Source organism: Electrophorus electricus, unplaced genomic scaffold, assembly GCF_041902795.1.
Source record: "Electrophorus electricus isolate QZ-2024a unplaced genomic scaffold, ASM4190279v1 Scaffold131, whole genome shotgun sequence".
Lineage (NCBI taxonomy): Eukaryota > Metazoa > Chordata > Actinopteri > Gymnotiformes > Gymnotidae > Electrophorus > Electrophorus electricus.
Window position 1 is genome coordinate 114,487 of NW_027658413.1, and position 21,497 is coordinate 135,983.

The following is a 21,497-nucleotide window of genomic DNA, read 5'->3' on the forward strand; positions in this document are numbered from 1 at the left end:
TGGCGTCCACTCTAACTGAGAGGAATTCGACCCCTTGGTCGGTATTATATTTCTGAGTGGCCCCTCATGCTCTGCATAAGATGGTATGAACGTTCTACAATAGGAGCACATGCCTAAAAAGGACAGCAGCTGTTTTTTCGTCGTAGGCTTCGGTATAGTCAAAATAGCATTTTAGTCAGCATGCGCATTTGTTCGGTAATGTCATGTCCTAGAAAGTGCACTTGCTGCTTGCAAAACTGTAATTTAGATTTGGATGCCTTGTGGCCTTCTCCTGCTAAATAATGTAGCAGTGCCACCGTGGCTTGTTTACACGCTTCTCGTGTTTTTCCACAAATTAAGAGATCATCAACATATTGCAGCAGAGCTGTTCCTTCAGGGAGCTCTAAAGCCTTTAGGCTTCGGTGCAGGGCGGCATTGTAAATAGTTGGTGATTCACAATACCCCTGACACAACCTTGTGAATGTGTATGGCTTTCCTTCAAAAGTGAAAGCAAACCAAAATTGGCTATCCTTGTGCACAAGCTTGACCCCCCTTTTGCAATTTAACCTATATGGGGCTGGCATTTTCCACGCTTTTATGCTCGGGCTGTACATAATTTCACACTGGGATTCTTTTACCCAGTCAGTTGCGCTCAACACGCGTTTAGTCCAGAATCCTACTCTCTGCCAGTCTGGGTCGGCATGTGTGCTAGCCAGCGACACATGAGGTGCTGCATGCGAGACCGAATATAAAAATTTCTGTTAAGCTGAGAGCTGCACCACTCCCGCAGCCCACTCGCAGTCCCATGCTATAGCTGTGATAATCAAACTGTCGCTGCCCCCTAAGTCAAATTTCTGCTCAAAATCAACGTCTGATCCCTCATGGACCTTCATCATACAGTGAATAGAGTCACTTTGTTTAATAATCAGCTCACCAGGTAGCGTGTTAGTAACTTCAGTCATAAAATGTGTTAGTACTTCCCCAGCAGTGCACTGCAATTCATAAACATACAAAGGGACCCCCACTTCTAACTGGACTCCCTGTGTGGGTGTTTACCACGTGACAAATAACCCCTCTGGGTTGCTGCTAATTGTGCATCCAAGTTTACACATTATGTCTCTAGCTAACAAATTAATTGGACACGTTTCTGACACCAAAAAGCTGTGTTTGAATTGGCTATTTCCTAAACTACATTGGAGAGGCTCGGACATCCTTTCATCGATGGGATGGCCTCCCACTCCAATTACTGTTATCCCATACCCTGGTCTCATTCTACATTCTATTAAACCTTCTCTCAACACCAAGTGGGTGGCACCACTGTCAGCCAAAAACTTAACATTTTTTCCCTCTACATTCACAGTTACTTCAGGGAGGCCTCTTGACCCTTTACTAATCTGCTGTAGTAATTGGTCATTTAAATTTGTTACTTCCCGTTTGCCGTCTTCCTTCAGTGGTTCGTCGCTGTCCTGCCTCTCCTCCGCCCGCCAAACTTCCACAGCCATGCTGTCACTATCTTCCCCTTTTTCTTCAGGACAGTCTCTTGCAAAGTGTCCGAATTTTCCACAATTGTAGCATTCCCTTCCTCCAAACTCTTTTCCTCGACCTCTTCCTCTCCCTTGTCCGCGTCCGCGTCCTCTGCCACGTCCGCGACCTCTTTCCCTGTCTCCTACTGTTTGGAGCATGGTCAGCATCGCCTGGTGAGTGATGTCGGTGCGCTGGCGCTCCCGTCTAGCATCCTTCTTGCCCAGATTAGTTTCATGATGCTTGGCGTGTTCTTCAATAGTTGACAAAGGGGCTCGACTATAACCGATGCAGTTTTTTCTGATGAGATCGCTAATGTCCTTTCTCATATTCATGACGAAGCTATTTCTCAGATGAGCTTCCCACGCCCCCACCTCTCCGGGGCCCGCTGCACGTTGTGCTGGTGCATTAATTCCACAATGATCAGTATGGACGCGTGTCAAACAGACGAGGAAATCAGCCACGGGCTCGTCATCCCTTTGTTTGCATGCTGCTATCATGTCGGTGTTAATAGTTGTCAGGTATGCTGCTTCCACCCTTTCGATGAGTCTTCTTATCATCTCTCTGTATGGGCCATTTAGGTCAGGCTGCCCTTGGGGCGGTGCATTCCACTCAGGCAGATGGAGACGAACATCTCCATCCACCCAGTCTCTGTCAATGCGGTTATACTGCGGTCCGAGTCGAATCATAAGCAATCATCACAGTTCAGCCTGAGTTGGTCTGCAGAACTGCACAAATGCCATAAGTTCATGTCCGAAGTGTCATCCGCCGATATCGCCTGGTTTGCTCAGGCCGTCAACCGCTTTCATGATGTCGTCTACAGTCCAGTGGCGGTGGACCATAATTACTTCATCTGGTCCAGACACCTCCATCATCGGGAACTGCGGGGTGCAGCCTGCCTCAGGCTCTGCAGATAGCTTTATAGTGGTGTGACTTCGAGTGCGATGAGCCACTGGTGAGGTTATTGCCTCCAGTTGTCGTCTTGATTCGTCATATAGAGACGGCTTTGGTGTCAGCGATGAAGTCCCTGGCTCAGGATATGGAGGTGGGTTTGTTGGCGCTTGCGGCTGTTGAATCAGCTGGGGGGCTCTCGGCGGGGCGGCATCGAGGTCAGGATCAGCTAAGGAAACACACTGAGAGACTTCATTATTTCCTTTTCTATGCCCTACCTCCTGCTTTCTCTGTCTTTTTTCAGCCTGCCTTTTCCAGAATATCTTCACTGTTCTTGTCAAAATATTTCCGCGCTTTCTTATAAGCCTCCCTTGGTTTAACCTTTACTCTTTCAACCAATTTAAGTAAATATGCAACACTCAAGGTCCCCGATGCATTAAACCCATAGTATTTAATCCAGAACGGGACATATTTATTTACATGTTCCCCATAGTCTGTACTCATTTGGAAGAACAGGCTACTAGAAAACTTGTCTTTGCTAAATTCATATTCCTTACTTTGCCCATTACCCATTTATTTATTTATTTATTTTTATTTTTTTTGTAGGTAAGGGTTGCACAAATGTGATTGCAATATAACCAAATAATATGAATAATATGGGTACGGGTGACTCCCCCCCCCTTTTTTCTTTCTTTCTGTTAATCACGTCTCTAACGTTGCTTAAATTAGTTCCACTCCAGTAATTCGTGCTGGTTTACAGAGTTTCCTCCTTTCTCTATGGGGCGTCCTGGCGGCCCGGGCCTATTTTCCCTTACACTTGTACGTCTACACAGTGTGCCTAACTCTTTTAGGCTATTGGAGTCCCATAATCCGGAGTCCCAGACTCCTTTATGAGCGCTAGTATTCCCTACTACGCTACTTACACAGGCGCGCCCCCAGGCAAACTCTGGCGGATTTCTATATTCGAACTTTTAACGATTGGTTTACTATTTCCACCACTTACTTTCAGTTCGTTAGATCAGGCGGAGCACACCACCACTTTGAGTCAAGCGGGACATCACTCCCTGGTTAGGTACTTTCCCGTATTCTTGTGGGTTTCCCTCTTTCTCCAGCTCAGTCGAGAAATTCTCTCTGAGGAGCGTCCTCGAAGTTCAGTCACCGCTGCTCCGCGTGGTGCCCCTCGCTGATCCTGCCGACTGGGCCAATTTCTGTGGTGGAAATTTGAATAAACAGCAAGTCAGACGTGATTAAAAGAGTAATTTAATAAAGAAAATAGGACATACAAAACACAGCTATGTGAGAGCTAATGCTCTGAAGCAAAAGCTCTAAAGGGGTAGACTGGCTCTGCTCCTTATACCTAGACTTCACCCCCAGAGAGGGATGCTCTGTATCCCTGTTTACCCATTCCCTGCTCCTTATACCTAGATTTCACCCCCAGAGAGGGATGCTCTGTAATCCTGTTTACCCATTCCCTGCTCCTTATGCCTAGACTTCACCCCCAGAGAGGGGTGCTCTGTATCCCTGTTTACCCATTCCCTGCTCCTTATACCTAGACTTCACCCCCAGAGAGGGGTGCTCTGTAATCCTGTTTACCCATTCCCTGCTCCTTATGCCTAGACTTCACCCCCAGAGAGGGGTGCTCTGTAATCCTGTTTACCCATTCCCTGCTCCTTATGCCTAGACTTCACCCCCAGAGAGGGATGCTCTGTAATCCTGTTTACCCATTCCCTGCTCCTTATGCCTAGACTTCACCCCCAGAGAGGGGTGCTCTGTAATGCTGTTTACCCATTCCCTGCTCCTTATACCTAGACTTCACCCCCAGAGAGGGATGCTCTGTATCCCTGTTTACCCATTCCCTGCTCCTTATACCTAGACTTCACCCCCAGAGAGGGATGCTCTGTATCCCTGTTTACCCATTCCCTGCTCCTTATACCTAGACTTCACCCCCAGAGAGGGATGCTCTGTATCCCTGTTTACCCATTCCCTGCTCCTTATACCTAGACTTCACCCCCAGAGAGGGGTGCTCTGTATCCCTGTTTACCCATTCCCTGCTCCTTATGGCGATGAACATTCCTGCAGTACCAGAGCACTCACCAGGACAGACACAGTTTGCAAGATAAAATAAGCCTAATCCCTTTTTACGACACTTGCAGGTCACGACACATGCAGGTCGTTAGGCAACATTCCAACAGTCGTTTTGTTCACACAATATACAGAGACAGAGTATGCAGACTAAACTATTCATATAAGATTATATAATAAAAGGATTAACATGATTATATATGAATCATTACATATGAATCACATGATAATACATGATCGAATAATATTTTCCATCCCCCATTGCATGCACAATTGCATGATCTAACCTTCTTTTTAGGGAAGGCGTCAGTGGCTGCCAAATTGCGAGTATGAGTCAGAGCATCATTCAGCGGATCATGAGTTTAGAGACATGAAATCTAACAACAGTGGCTGAGTTTTTGGAAATAAATGTAAGGTTTCAGAGTTTTCAGTCAGTTTTCAGTCATCCTTACTGAGACCTGCCTCTTCAGTCCAGACCTTCTCGAAAAGTTTAACAAATACGATAGTAGACCCCTTTTGTGGGACTTTCTCTATTTCACACCTTGTACCAAACTGAGAAGGGGGTCGAACTTTCCAGGTATGTTAATAGAGAGGCATGCCTTGGTTCTTGCATATTCAATACCCTTTGTTTTCACAATAGGGGAATTCCTCTACCACATACAGGGATACAGAAATAAATAAGATCCACCATGAATCATTAAAACAAAGCAAATCATACATTTTCTACCAATTTCTACCTCCTGGTATTAGAATGAACTTTGTAACACAAACCCTAGGAGGAGTGGAGCAATCGAATAATCAATTCCTTAATTCCTTTTCTGTTTTCTAGAAGTTACAAACTACTGACTTTAATAGATTTTGTCTAATTGGTTCATATAAGATTTCTAGTAAACACAATTAGGAGTGGTTAACAATTTGTTTGCCAGTCAGGAGGTCAATCGTAATATAGTAAAAGAGACTTCACCTCCAATTGACAATTTCACCTCCAGTTGACAATCCTGGATGAGCCCCAAAAACAGTTAGATCCTGTAGCCTCTTGGTCATGTCTTTCTCCAGGCCGTTCTGTCTAAATGTGGAGTGCATTCCCAAATCAAGACACTAGAAACTGTCATTATTAGTAGCACAGGGAAGGTATTTGTAGGGTTTGAGGAGTATGTAAGGAGGAAGGAAGTGACACAGGGAGGGGAAGTGGGATGTATGCGTGCGTGTGTGTGTGAAGGTCATGGAAGCGATAAGATAAGAGTAGTACTGGGAGTAGTACTCTCCTAATCCTGACAAAACAGAAGTGCTTCTATTAGGCACACAGACGGCTAGAACCTCACTCTAATTACTTAATGAACCTCAATGATCTCACAATCACATCCTCTTTAACAGTTAAAGATCTTGGAGTGATTATGGATCCCATTCGAAGCTCATGTAAATAATATTATACAATAAATATAGGACCACCTTTCTCCACCTCAGGAACATTGCAAACATTGGGAGCGTACTCTCCTCACATGATGCAGAAAAGCTAGTGCATGCATTTATCAATTCAAGATTGGTCTACTGTAATGCCTTACTATCTGGCTGTACCACTTAGTGTCTAAGCAAGCTCCAGCTGGTTCAAAATGCAGCAGTCAGAGTTCTTACTACAACTAGGAAATTTGATCACATCACTCTTATCTTAGCTACATTACAATGGCTCCCAGTAAAATTTCATATTGATTATAAAATACTTCTAATGACCTACAAAGTACTGAGTGGTCTTGCCCCACAGTACCTTAGTGAACTCCTAATGTGTCACAATCCACCACATCTGCTTAGATCAAAAGGTGCAGGCTGTTTACTAGTACCAAGAAAAAGAAAATCAGGGCAGAGCCTTTTCCTATAAAGTTCCCACATTATGGAATAACCTTCCTGTAAATGTTTGAGACTCAGACACAGTCTCAATATTTAAGCCTAGGCTGAAAACCTGTACAGTCAGGCATTTTATTAACTACTTCCCATCTTGGGTAAAGGTGTAGCCCCATGTCTACATGGGCATTGAGAGTTCTGGTAAACTGGGATGGTATGGTGCTGTCACTTCACTACTCTTTTGTCACTCAAGTTTGTTGACTGAGAACAGCAGAGTGCTGATTTTCCAGGGTGCCCTCATGCCTGTGTTTCCTTCTGGCTCTTTCCTTTTAGCTGTGCTTCCATAGCTAGATCTGCCAGATTCCATCTTTGCACATTATAGTTCCCTAATTTACATACCCTCATACTTGGACATGCCTAATAATCTATTCTCTCTTTCTAACGAGGCATACCCACCCCTGATGTCATGTTCTTACAGAGCCTCAACCCGTCTCAGCTACCATGCCTCCTCCCACAAACCCTTGATGGCCCCCTGTTGTGGCCCACCTCACCTCCACCCCAGCCAACTTCTTCGCCGTTGCTCTTGATGAATATACGAGACCAGACTATGACTTTTAGAAACCAAGAATAGACATTGCATATTTCTTTATTTTTATTTTTCTTTCTCACTCACTACTTATTCTGCTCCTTATTGTTTATATTGTTGCTATTGTGGTGTCCATTGTCAGCCAGCCTTTGAGTCTTGGTTCCTCTCAAGGTTTCTTCCTATTGCTCTAGCGAGTTTTTCCTTGCCACTGTCACCCTTAGCTTGCTTACTGGGGACTTGGACTTGGACATTTGAAAAGCTGCTTTGTGACCATAGCTGTTGTAAAAATATATATAAATAAATTTGACTTTGACTACATTTGTCTTGCTTCATCTCCCCACAAAACCGTATAAGTAGTAATCATTATTGTCAATTCTGATAGTACTTCTGTTATACAGGATATAGAGTAAATATAGATGGCAACATTCCCCAAATAAACACACATACACACGTACACCTACATTTAAGTCTTGACTCACATTCACAAATTTGTTCATTTGTTCATAGCTGAAAACTGAACACTCCAATGTGTTCTGGCTAACTCCAATTCCAATTCAGATTCCAAAATCGGCACTTTTATACATGCTTATACACAGTCACACACACATACACAGACACATACACACACACATACACATGCACACACACACACACACACACACACACACACACACACACACACACACACACACACACACACACACACACACACATACACACACACACACACACACACATACACACACACACACACACACACACACACACACACACACATATATACATACATACATACATACATATCTATACACACACTCACACATTGTTTTGCATCGAACTAGTGCTGAAGTCAAACCTCACACAAATAAACTATGCACTCCTGTTGCAGTCTTGCACATTATCCTACTTGCTGCTAGAGTACTGTACTAAACCAGCACTATACTCTGAACTGTTCTGGCTGCTACCGGTGACTGCTATGTTCAGTGTAGCATGTCACTGACTCCTATGCACAACTCACTTTACATATTCCCAGTACTGTGTACTGCACTAAATAATTGCACTGTCTACTCATTTTGCATTTGTCCTGTTCTGTATTTATTATTGTTTATTTAATGTTTATTTATTTTGCACTATATTGGACTGTTTGTGTAGCATGTTGTCTGTTGCACTGTTGTTTTGTGTTGCAGCATGGTCCTGGAGGAACACTGTCTCGTTTTTGTTGTGTACTTGTATATAGCTGAAATGACAATAAAACCTCTTTGAACTTTGAACTTGAACTTTGAACACACAGGCAAGTGCACCCACATACATGCATACATGCACAATACATTGTGTCTGATGGAGTTCCAAATAATATGGGACACTAATTGCTTGAATTTCAGAAGTGCTAACAATTAACAGAAAACAGACATCAATAACCTGGTTGCCAGATAATTACTGCTTATGTTGTTATTTCAAGCACCCAGGAGATTTGTTTGAGTGTTTAAGCCATGGAAAAACCTCTTGTTGCAGTGTTTGGATATCGTTCAGTAGTGCTTCCCCTAAACCCATCTCCAAAGTATTGTTTCTCCTCTGTGTATTGTACAGTGGAGCCTTCTCTAAGGACTACTCCAGATTAGCAGCTAAGAGTAATCTCTCGCACTATGTCAACACAGAGGCTGCAGATGGATGACAGAGGTCCCCAGGTCTCCAGTGCCATCTTGGCTCACCCACACACCCTTTATCCCTCACACACACACATACACATGCTCTCTCCCTCATACACACATCCACATTGTTCTTACTCACACATACACACTAACACTCATGTGCTAGGCTGACCTCGTTATTCTGGGAACCTGCCCCAGCTGTCAGACATGGTTCCCTGTGCTCACATCCTGTTACTGTGCCACAGTAAACCTGGTACTGTGCAGAGAATCAGGGCGGCAGCATGGACACTCTTCTCCACCGGTGGTTTATCATACGAGGCAAAAGGAGGCTTGTCCTTGATTTTTTAAAATCTCAGTAGTGTGTTGTTTTTTTGTTTTTTTAAAATCAATCCCTAACTTCAATATGCATAATTTTAGAAAATGTTGTTTACATTTTAAAATTAGCTACAGTATCTGAATGGCAGAGGTGTTTGTAGTTTGTAGGTAGGTAAACTAACCAATCCGAATAAATATGCAAATTTTGGAACACCACTTAGATCTTGTGAAAAATCCACTAAAATAAAATTAGCCTCTTTTGATAACCAACCGTATTTGACTACAGTAATGACTACATAGGGTAATCAGTTAGCTTCGAAAATCTCTTCATGTAATTTAGTATTTCTTTGTACATTTACATTCATGGTTAAGGCCAGCTAACATGGCTGTGAACTTGGAGCATTTGCTGGAAAATATATTAACTGTGTTAACTATGTAGCATTCTGTGTTATAAGCTGTGCTTTTGAAATTGCTGGAGAGAGCCATTGTCATTGGGGAAATACAGCACCAGAAACATGCCTATGACAATGTGAGGGAGCACATATTTATTTGGAAGAGTGATTTTTGTATTATACTATTTATTCTCTCCGGTTCCATTCATTCCCTGTGAACTATTATCGCTGTTCTATCATTCTATTGTACCGAGTAATTCCCTGGTGTGTATGTCTGGCTATTATTCTAATTCTGCTACAAATAAAACTCCCTGTTCTAAGATGTCAGACCTATAGTTTTTTTGTGCCCCTTCAATTAAAAAAGAGGGATGTCTCTCGGCCTGGTACAGCATTACTGTCTGTTTGGTAAGTTAACAAAAAATGTTAATCTACATTATTCATTCACACATCAGTCTCCCCACACATTTTCCTCACATACTGCTACCACTCTTTTCTAGCGTTCCTCTCTGAGGGGATTATGTTTTTGTTTTTTTTTTCTCAGCGGATTATTTACTAGTGCAGAAGGACATCTTATAGAGAGCACGAGACCTACACTTGTATTGGTAACAGAAGTTTATTCATTACTTGGAAAGAGAATTAGCATTAGTGACCCTGTAAACTGTGAAGTTGGCGGTACTGTGTACCGATAACTCTGCACCTTTCACAAAGCTACTAAATGCAGCCTTAATGAAAAACCTCACTGACAGTAAAGGATAGAGTGTGCATGTAGGAGAAGTTTTCAAGTTCCACATATTTTGCTGACATTAGAGGGAGCTTTCAGAAGTCTGGGTGGAAGACCTCATAGTAACGGCTTAGTTTCTTTCATTACTTCATACACTTTTTTATTCCTCGGTTGAATTGTCAAAGTCTTCAGGTCTACGTTCTTATGCTATCTTATGACGATATGCATGCCCTCTCAGACACACATCCCCACTGACCCTTCTCAGCACATATCCAGATAAACCTAAAGTAACTTCACCACCTCATGAACAAGTTGTCTTCCCTTGAAGCCTTTTTTTCTTAGATTCCATTGGTCTCAGAGTCTCTTTGTCTCCCTCTCTTAGATGAGTGATGAGGCTGGGCTAGCTGGTACCTCATGCCTGTGAGGGGGTCTGCTGTGGTGTTAGTTACACTATTGGGTGAGGCGGGGGGGTGACACGCCAATCTAAGATAGGGAGTTGTTTTTGCAGTGTGGAAATAGACGTGTGTGTGTGTGTGAGTGTGTGTGTTCATTCGTTCATGTACTGGCATGCGTTTGCTATGAGCTGCATACTGAACACACCTAGGACTCAAAAGGAAGGTTCTTATTAGTGGCAGCTTGAATAATGACAAAATGGGTTTGGATGATAACACTTCACAGACACCAAACCCTGTTGGGGCATCTGGTGACTGGTCTTGTATTCGTGGCACTACTAGGAGTGAATGTGTCTACTGCAACACACAAATGTACTGACCATCTAATACAGAGTCAAAGAGGTTAAGTTAGGTGAAATAATATACATATCTAAAGACATACTTATTGTTCTTTTTTGTTATTCCCTTACAGGTGATATCTCCTGCAGTACATAAATTCACAAATTACTTCATATTATAGATGAGATTTGAATGGCATTAAAGTCTCTGAAAGAGCACAAGGAGTTCAACCTGGGGTCAGTGTGTGTGGGCAGCAGAGGTTTGTGCTGAAATAATTTTGCATATATCAGCAAGCATGAATACCAACCCACTGCAACTGAGTCTGTGTGCGTGTGTGTGTGCGCGCGCATGTGTGTGTGCGTGTGTGTGCATGTGTGTGTGTGTGTGTGTATATGTGTGTGTGTGTGTGTGTGTGCACTGCTTATGCTTATGCAGTATGTATGGCAGAGATCAGAGGAATTCTGGAGAGGGGAGAAGCTCCTGGCTCCCCATGATGTTTAATCCTACCCTGAGGAGACAGACAGAGACACAGAGAAATAGACATACAGAGAGAGAAATAGAGAGAGAGAGAGAGAGAGAGAGAGAGAGACAGAGAGAGAGAGAGAGACAAAGAGACAGAGAAAGAGAGAGACACAGAGAAATAGACATACAGAGAGAGAAATATATAGAGAGAGAGACAGAGAGGGAGGGAGGGAGAGAGCACTCTGGGAAAGTCGTGGGGGTTGTCCTGCTGCGTCTCGATGACACTCTGCTTCTCTGCTGCCCACTGCGCTCATTCCCCACATTTTAATTCCCACACTGCAGCTCCATGTAGCTCCCCTTACTCCTATAACACTGCAGACCTCTGTATCTCCACCACCCCACCCCGCCCCGCCACATCTGAAATGGAACAGGCCTGCAGCGGCTTGTGCGTGTCTCAGAAGGTGCTGCGAGCCCTGTCCACTGGCATCAGCAGCAGGCTGAAGCACTGAAGCACCGATCCTAGCGCTGGGTGACTTCCCACATCGAACAGTAGATGTCACTACATCTTTAGCTTCTCAATTTCACTGCATGCAGAATTCCAGAAACCATTGTATTAATCCCAATGCCTAATTTAAGCAAGCAAGAATGTCTGTAAAGCTGCCTGTAGTCTATTGTACTCACACCATGGAAGTGATACTTGGCCAAAATCTAATTTACAACAAGCAAAACCCTTGTAATATACTGCTTAAAGGAAAGGTTTTACTACACAGTGTCTTAGTGACAAAAAATGTTCTATAGCAAGGCTGCGCATATATTCCATACATTAAAATAGGCCAGTTTTGTTGTAAAATTCAGGTGACATGAGTGAGTAATGGTTGCGTTGAATGTGCAAATTTTCCAGTCATTGACTATGGAAGTCAAGCTTTCATATGCACCATAGGCTATTTCTATGCACAAAGAGAAGGTCAAGGTCTTGAAAATGCATTAAACACACATAGACCCTGTGTTCAGCCTTTCATTAGCAAAGGTGATTTAAAAAAAAAAGTTCAGTAGAGTATCTTGCAGAAAGGGAGTGTTCTAAAAACATAAAGCAAACCTCACCACTTCCTCCTATTCCTCTCTTCCAGAAGTATCCTTTAGAGTACTTTCAGCTGACAATATGAAATCACAATTGATCAAATGCGGCATACTTTATGCAGCCATGAATAATTTATCGGCAAATGGGTGCATGATTCTATTTTTTAATAATTCATTACTCTCAAGAAGCCTGGCATTGCACCAGCTATGATTAAAAGCCAACGAATCCATTGGAATCAATAGTTGTGTGGAAGCGCTTTGGTGGGGCCTGATGGTTTGTGGTACTGAACTCAGTACTGAACCTGAATCAAATGTGTATTTGATTAAATACATCAAGCAGAGAGAGAACCCCATTCTGTCATGATTCTTTGATTTCCATTCTCACAACACAGGACGTGGGTGTGCAGAGCACAGCACCTGTGCTTCCCATACATAAGCTGTCTCTTTCTCACGAGAACAGATGGGGTTTCATTATGAAGCTAGGACTTTTGAGGTGAAACAGACATATTTTTAGAAGCTGGCACCATATCCGTTCGGTTTGGGTGGTGCTCTCTATGCAGTGCTGTGTGCAGAACAGATTTTGAAGACTGAAACACTGCAGATCTGTCATGCTCAAAATATCTTGGACAAATGTCAACAAAGAACTTAAATACTGTGTCAACAAATCATAAGCAAATAGACCTAGTATGGATTAATCTCTATGGTTTTCTGCATATTTCCATGTAATGAAACATATAATGAATTTTTACATTACAAAAGTAAACAGGACTCATAGCTTTTAGAATTCTGAATATGTTTCCTGTTAAAGACCTCTGTGTGCTGCAGATGACTCCAGATGTTACCGGACGTCTGACACAGTCTCAGTTGTCCCTGGTGCTGTTGTTACAAGGACATAGCAGCACAGGGTTAATTAAACCTCCCTAGCCTACAGTCATGACTCTGGTTGAGGAAGCACGTCTGGTCCAGGTCTGGGTCTCTGTAACAGAGCACTGGTCTGAAATTCCCCTCTCCCCACATACGCTCCCATTCACTAGTTCAGGTTCCAGCATCTAATATTCAGACTGGGGAATGAGGATGAAATAATGAGAGAAGATTTGGCGTGTCTGATACCTAACTTTCAGACAAACACTCTATCACTAAGCTTAGATACCCTTTATCAGAGTGATAGTTTGGATATCAGTCACCTCCAACCCTGTTGTTTAGACGCACCCACGTGTCTGCCACAGTACTTGCAGAGGATGTGAAGAGTGCTTATGAAGGTTTGTTGATGGTGCAATCCTGGTTGAGGTTTATTGCTTTAATGCTTATGGCTGAAGTTTGTCTTTTCCGGTGATTGGTGGCTGTTAAAGAGATAACCAGGGCTCTTGTTACCATGTATGTGTATGTTACTGAGATAACCAGAGCTCCTGTTACTTTGTCAGTGGGCGGTAACAATTACCCATGAGGCTATTACGCAACTGCATGGCCAAGTCAAGTACCTTAACCACTGAGCTTCCACTGCCCCTGTAATACATGAAAGTTATACCTATTTTGATTTTAATTGAATTCATAACCATATTTAGGAAGAATATAGGACACACTTAGTGGTGTACCACTGTGCCCAAGTGAAGCAGGGGCTGAGGAGTTGGGAGAGTGATGTGGTAACCCACCACGCAAGCTCACTCCAGGAGTAAACATGTGGTCGGAGGCCCTTCCGTAGCAACAGCCCTCGCTCAATAGAGAAGCATGTAGTCAGTTCAACAGCCCTTTTGCTGAAGGGGGGGGGGGGGGGGGGGTAAACAGGAACAATTAGGTGAGAAAGACACTGCATAGATTAACAACATGGACCCACCCAGGGTCTGCTGCAGCTGTCATGATTTTCTCAATCTATCTGCCCCAATTCCTCTCCAAATCCCCTCCTCCTCACTCCTACTCATGGGCCTCCCCCTATTTTTGGCTGCAGGGTGTGTTTGTGTGTGTGTGTGTAGGTGTGTGTGTGTGTGTGTGTGTGTGTGTGTGTGTGTGTGTGTGTGTGTGTGTGTGTGTGTGTGTGTGCGTGTGTGTGTGTGTGTGTGTGTGCACATGCGTGCGTGCGTGTGTGTGTATAAATGGGGGTGGGGTTGAGGGGACAGACAATGATGGGGAAGGGATGAGTCTTTTTCCAGGAGGTTGGGTGTTAGAAACCTCTCATCTTGGTTCTGTCTGTTGTGTTTCTGGTTGAGTTACACCCCCCCCCGCCAGTTTATAAACTCCAGCCACTAAAGCTTTACAAGATGCTCCTCAGACAAATGCCATGACAACACAGAGTAAGGGAGAGAGAGAGAGAGAAAGGAAAGAGAGATAAATAAAGAAATAAAAGAAGAGAGAGAAATAAAAGAAGAGAGAAATGAAGGAGAGAGTGTGAAAGAAAGAAAGTCAGAGGTGAAGAAGAAAGAGAAACATGGGACAATTCTCAAGTCTCACATCTGTTTCTTAAGCTTGTGACTCACAGTGGTTGCATACAAAACACACACATGAATTTCACACATGCAAGCTCACACATACACACCTACATCCTTACTCATTTGGAATGATAAAAAGGGCAAACCACAAGAAATACATCTTCATCTACACAAGAGAGCAACAGACTACATTTCGAAGTACTTGCACTTCAAAGTGTGCTTTCTGCATAGAGATAATAAAATTCCATAAAAGGCAACATTTTAGAAAGAATCTTAAAAAAAAAAAAATTAATAAAGGACTGTTTTTCAGAGACAAGTGTCAACTCTAAGGTATAACTGGGCCTATAAAAGCTACAGACTCAGATGTATGCATTGCTCTAGGCCCAAGCTGCCAATGCCCTCCCTGTCCTTGTGATCCTGAATTAGCACTCAGACAGCTCTATTTTCTCAGCCACCAAGCCATTCCAGTAGGGATGACAATGAAACTCACCCCCAGGGTCTAGGAAAGACCCAGAGCTTTCTCAAGTCTACACTTGGGAGGACAAAAGAAGCAACGTTATTGGGTTTACCCCACAAGTACTGAACTCACCCCACAGGTATGACAATCCCACAGAAGATGTTTGTGACTCGGCATTTAACCAGTGCAACAAAAGATAAATCAGATGCTGGTTTATTCAGGTCTGGACTTACACTGGGTAAATCCTACACTGCTCTGTAAGAAACCAAACTCAAGCATTTGCTGCATCTCCAGAGAAACTGCAAGACTGCATGCAGGTGGCACATTGTAGACTAATTTCGGTCATTCCTTCTGTGTCTGCCACACAACCTGCAGCATGGTGGCATGAGGAAGAAACACAAGAAGAGGAAGGACCACAGGACAAGGAAGGAATACAAGGACTTTTTTGCTTAAAAAAAGAATGGATCAGAGTGAGGTCTTCTGTCTTTGATACCTCATGAATTATTCAGGTGTGCATGCAGTAGGTGTAGCACAGTGGTGGAGCACTGTGGGGTATAAAATTTGGGCAGATTTTTGTTGGATATAAAGGGGCCACAGGGAGGCATAACCATTGGTGCTGCTCGTCCGCGTTAGAGCGAGAGCCACTTGCGTTTCACACTGCCGAACAAGGAAGGGCCTTCTCATCTCAGAGCCTTTACAAGAACTGAGAAGGAAACGAGGTCCAGAAGGAGCTCGGAGAGAAGAGCTGTGGAGAAGTAGAAGAGATCCAACGAGCTCAGAGAGATGTGGAGAGTCAAGAGCATGGAGACGGTGCATCACAAACTCGAGCCCTCACTCTTGAAGGCTTGTGTCTTGTTTTGTGCGTAGCACGTAAGGCTGCTCCACCCAACCACATCACAGCAGGGCTGTGCTGTCTTAATGGCTGATTATAATGATGCTGCATGCGGTGATAAAAACAGACGTGGAAGTGTTTGAAAGTCGCAGTGCTGCCTGAGCTGTTACATCCCAAGTGAAAATCAAAGGCTCCGATTCTGACAGAGGATGAGAGGGGAGCTCCTCTATGAGCGCATCTGAAAAAGCCGCTTACTCCTGAATCTTTTCCTCAAGTTGATTATTGTGGATTTCTTCTCTGCAGATGGTCAACAGCGTCTTGGCAGTGAGCTGACTCTCCATTTCCCTGAAATGGTTTGGATTCAAAGGAGTCTCAGCTCTGATGCTCAGCTGACACATGAAAAGAAGACGCTGTTACTTAAAATACCTTTGTTGTATTATACATAATATCCATGTAGGCTTTTTGCTTAATAATTTAGAAATACCACATTATAACATTGTGGATACGGAAATTCTGCACAGGTTTTAGTAAAGTCTATATGATTTGCTATGATCTCCTATTAATAGCCAGGGACTTGCCTTCAGTGAGATGTTACAAGCCAAGGGTGTTCTGTGGTGAGAAGGTTCTACAGTAAAGAGCACTTTGTTCAAATGAGCTGCTAAATCTCAGTCAAATAAAGTCAGTCATTGCCTCCACCACGCACACTCATTAATATTATATATGAACCAACTCTTCATGGCTAGCATCACGATAAACCGTGATACACCGATGTTTGCGGGGCATCTATAGCTAGACTTTGATCATCCCCCCCACATCTATGAATCAAATAAAATAAAAGCTATGTAAATCTCTTCCCAGTGGACAGGAGCATCAACCCCACCCCCATACTGCTGCATTATTGAGAGGATACTGGCTTTGCCATCACACATCAGGCCCACCTGTCATCCATTATTTAATACCATACAGCATTGGGAGTTTTTGACGTCCCATTATAAAAAGCCAGGCCTCCCGTAGCCACTCGGTCAGGCCTCATATGTGATTGACAATAAGTAAACATCTCCAACCCAGGAAGGGTGAACAGAGGCTGGGCCTCGACGAGGAGGTCAGATGGTGGGAAACATTAACTATGAGAGCCCATTGTAGATACGACCATGGAAACATGGATTTGTATGCTGTAAGAATAAGGTTACTTAAGGGCAAGTTTAGTGTTTTTATGATATTATGTTGATTGGTTCTTAACAGTAGTGATTCTTTTTCACTTCTTCAGGCTCCTTAGCAAGGCCTCTAATTAAAGGTGTGATAATTCTTTTTTTTTTTTTTGAAGTATTTAGTGCAGTAGATGACATCAGAGCATGTGGCTCCAGGTCAGGATATATGTAGATAACAGGTTGTGTTTTTGTGGGACAGGACGTGTGAAGACATGCAAAGTCACATGAAGGATGACAGAGTCAATATGATTACACTATTTGCATCAATGCAAAAAACTTGATTACCATTTTTCTACATTGCTTTCAGCTGAGTACAGTTTGCAGGTGATTTGCTTTCTCAGAATGTCTTTGGAACATCAAAACATGAAAACCACCAAGAACAATGAAAAACAAAATAATGGAATAGTGATCTACTGTAGTTCCTCTCACATGCTAAAACAAATGTTTTCTAAAGGGGGCATGCTAGTAAGAGAATTATCCCAAATAGGCTGACCAAAGGCTAATACATTTCTCGCTTTCTCTTTCTGGATGGCTAAACAAGCGGAAGATCATCAAGACCATGCCACAGATCACTGTAATCAACCTGACATTTACCTTTTTGCTTAGCCAGCCCATTGCCCACAGACACAACACGAGTCGCCGCATCCCACTCCTCCATACACATCAGACCTTTTTTTAAAATATGGAAATGAATGGTAATTACCGTGCCGCTCAGCACCGATATTTGCTCAGGGATAAATAAGTATCATGGGATTTGAGGCGGGCTGTCAGAAGGCGTTGTGCCGAGGCGGGAGGGAGGAGAGGAGACATGGAAAAAAGAAAGGGAATGGGAGGGAAAAAGAGAGGGAGAGAATCTGAGAGGAAAAGAGGAGAGGAGTGTACAGAAGATGTGGTCAGGCTTCTTCACAACATGTGGACAGTAGTGGGAAAAGGAGGCCCCAAATGTAAGTTAAGTCTGCTGCGGGATGTGTCTCACACATGTGCCCAACACACATGCATTGGAATCAACTCTTTCCTTCCCAATGCCTTTTCTAGACAATTTACAGCAGTTATTTTCGAGAGCGAGCAGTTTTCCTTCTCAATTTTCTAGAGAGAGAATTTATTTTCTAGAACAAGCAACTTCAAAACTTTTTGGCAAACCACTGATGACACCCTGGACCAGTGGTTAATCACTGATTTAAATCAAGGATGAATCTTCAAACAATTATATTTATAAATGACGTCACTGTTTTCAACTTTCTCAGAGAGAACTATTGACAGTTCGATCCACAGAAGGAAGATGATCTTAGTGATTTGGCTTGACATTATTAATTGAATGCAATGGGGAGACAGATGTTTTCTGATTGTGCAGGTTACAAGATCTGTGTCTGCTGAAGACTCTTCTGGTAAAGCATGCCCTGAGTGGACTTGGATAATGATGACTCTACTGTTTTTATTAAAGTACATGGTCAATATCTCATGGTTAAAAGTCTCATTTCACTGATATGACACCTCCCCTCTGCCCTTGAATGAGTTTAATGCAGAAAGCAAGGCAGTTGGTAGGTCAAACAGCAGATCAATGTATTGATGAACACTCACTGATTCTAAACAGATCAAACAATCTTTGAGTCACTCTGCAAGGCATAGCAAGTTTAGCTTTGCAAGTTGGTATTGAACTGTCTGAACCATATTTACCACTTAAAATGAGCTACCAACAAAACTAGCTTGAGCTTCATTACTGGATAGTATCTTTAATTAGCTGAACATTTATTCCGTTTGGATAAGAAATTGGAGCTGATTAGAGGCTCTGCTGTTGGAAGCTAACAGCATGCTGACAGATTTGCTGTGTTTTGTGTCACATATCACACTAGTACACATGCTAGCTAGCGTGTCTGGCACTCACACACCTGGGACAGGCAATGAGAAAAGTCTCCAGAGAGATGAATGTCTGCGTGGAGGGTTAACAAGCTCTTTGTTATTTTTTGTATAATTAACGCATACAATTTTTAAATGCATGCAAATGGAGAGGAAATAGCTGTGGCTCATTGTGGTAACTGAGCCCAATCATCAATCATACAATTCATGCATGTCAACTATATCTATCTATCTATCTATCTATCTATCTATCTATCTATCTATCTATCTATCTATCTATCTATCTATCTATCTATCTATCTATCTATCTCTATCTATATATATATATATATATATATATATATATATATATATATATATATATATATATATATATATATATAATATTCAGATTTCAAAATGTAGTGAAGTACACATTTCACTACACATTCCAGAGAAACAGGATGTTTTGAACAGAGGTCCTTCGAATAGAGGCTGGTGTCGAATGGTGTCTGTCCCAGTGGATAGTGATTGTGAGCTTTGTATTTCATTGTCATTGGCTATTTAGTTGTTTTCTTTTAATCTCCTCTGCTCCCTTCTCAATATCACTGTAGGCACATTCAGTTAGACCTTTTTGGCATATCTGGTTATAATGAATAATAAGTGATATAGTAATTAATATTATAATAAGGAATTTGTTCAGTATGTAGTATTTTTCACTTATACACACTCACAGTGTGTATTAGATAAACAGTGTGAATTAGATACAGGACCACAGGTGAAGCCTAACTGAAGTCCCATTAACCAATCACCCCCCACCCCCACCTTTAAGATTGGCCATTTGGCCTAAAGACCATCAGCCAGTGCCATCAATGTAAATCACTGGAGAAAATCTGTCAGGTCCAGCTGGTGACACAGTACTCTGCTTTTTTGCAGTTAGTCTGATTCTAACTACATTTTGCCTTAATCCTAAAGGTGAATATGATATTGTCTTTTAATGCTCCTATCAAGTTGAAAAATAGTAAAATAGTTAATTTGGGTTAGGACAGAGGGGGAATAACATATGCACACACACACACACACACACACACACACACACACACACACACACACACACACACACACACACACACACACACACACAAGCCCTTTAAATGTATTCAAATGTCCATATCCACAATTACATTTTCTCACCTTGAGATAATAAGACTATAGGATTGCTATGTTGTTTCTGTGGTTATATGACATGTGTTATAGAGGCCAGTAACAGGACAACCAGGTGGGCGTGTCAATGAGACATTGACACACCCACCTGCTCAGTGACTTAAATATGTGCATAGACACTTTAAATAGAGCAAATATGAAACTGTAAGGAAGGGCTAGACAGACTAAAATCTGAGCACTGTTTTAATATTTTTAGACCAAGTCACCAGCTCAAGACGTAAACTTGGCATGAAATTGGGTACTGAGGTTTATGTTGAACTAAAGACAACAGTATGTACAATGCTTCGGTGAGAAGTTCAGCAAAGCTTTAATGTGGGGCTGGCAAATCATTTTCACCATAAAATCCCTTAAATTAATAGTCATCAGGGTGGCAATGCTTGCACTGGAAGTAAAAAGCACATATTGTATACAGCCTACACACTAACACTGCCCCACAAGCATTTGGATGAGCATTTAAATATAATGCAGGCCTGAGAACAGATATCCTTTGCTGTCATTAGATTTTTCCAAGCAGAGCAGAAGGCTTAAGCAGAAGGCTTATCTTTGCGTTGAACCTTTGGCAGTAAGCTTGCTTTTTTTTCCTCCTAGACCTCTAGTTAAATCCAGTAACCAATCATGGTGCTGATCACCCCTCTCTTAAGATTCCCCCCTGTCGTGTTCAGCAGACATCTGCCACCTTGCTCAGCTCTCTTGACTGGAGACACGGCTGTTGCTATGGCCTAACTGGTCAAACTTGCTTTTTAAATCAGTTTGCAGGGAGTCTCATTTAGATTTGACATTCAGCCTGCAGGACAGTATTAGACTGGATCTAGGCATCTAAAAACATGTTACTGATAGTTAGCTTTGTATTGCAATGGAAGTGGTCTAACTTTGTACTCCCCATACGCACACACACACACACACACACACACACACACACACACACACACACACACACACACACACACACACACACACACACACATACATACACACACAGAGTGGCAGCCACATCTTTACACCCACAAGAGACCATTCCGCACATGCTTCTAACACATGCACACACACTGACTCCTGCCCACAGCCTTCTTCACATAAGCACAGCTTTCCAAATCCATTTCATGTGCCTTGGCGGATTGAGAGCTTTGCCAGGCTCGTCTCTGCCTCGCCTCCCACCCCCCCAAGCTTGAGCTCTCTGGAACAGTCAAAGGCGCGGGAGCAGACTCACCCCCCCCCCCCTCTCCAAGATCAAGGGAGGTTTTCTGGGCTCGTCAACCCTATTTTCAGCCTCATTAACTCTGG

General features: G+C 42.8%; 1 protein-coding gene across 2 annotated transcripts in view; it reads right to left on the reverse strand.

Moving 5' to 3' along the window:
* The window catches only part of LOC145654547 (purine nucleoside phosphorylase-like), an 86,562-nt gene that overhangs the window by 19,624 nt on the left and 45,441 nt on the right, over nucleotides 1–21,497 (reverse strand). Inside the window, exon 2 of one of the 2 annotated variants that reach the window (XR_014120765.1) lies at nucleotides 3,395–3,599. The exons of the other annotated variant lie outside the window; for it this stretch is intronic. The gene's annotated coding sequence lies outside the window, so the exon portion shown is untranslated. The remainder of the gene's footprint in view (nucleotides 1–3,394; nucleotides 3,600–21,497) is intronic. 2 annotated transcript variants of the gene reach the window in all.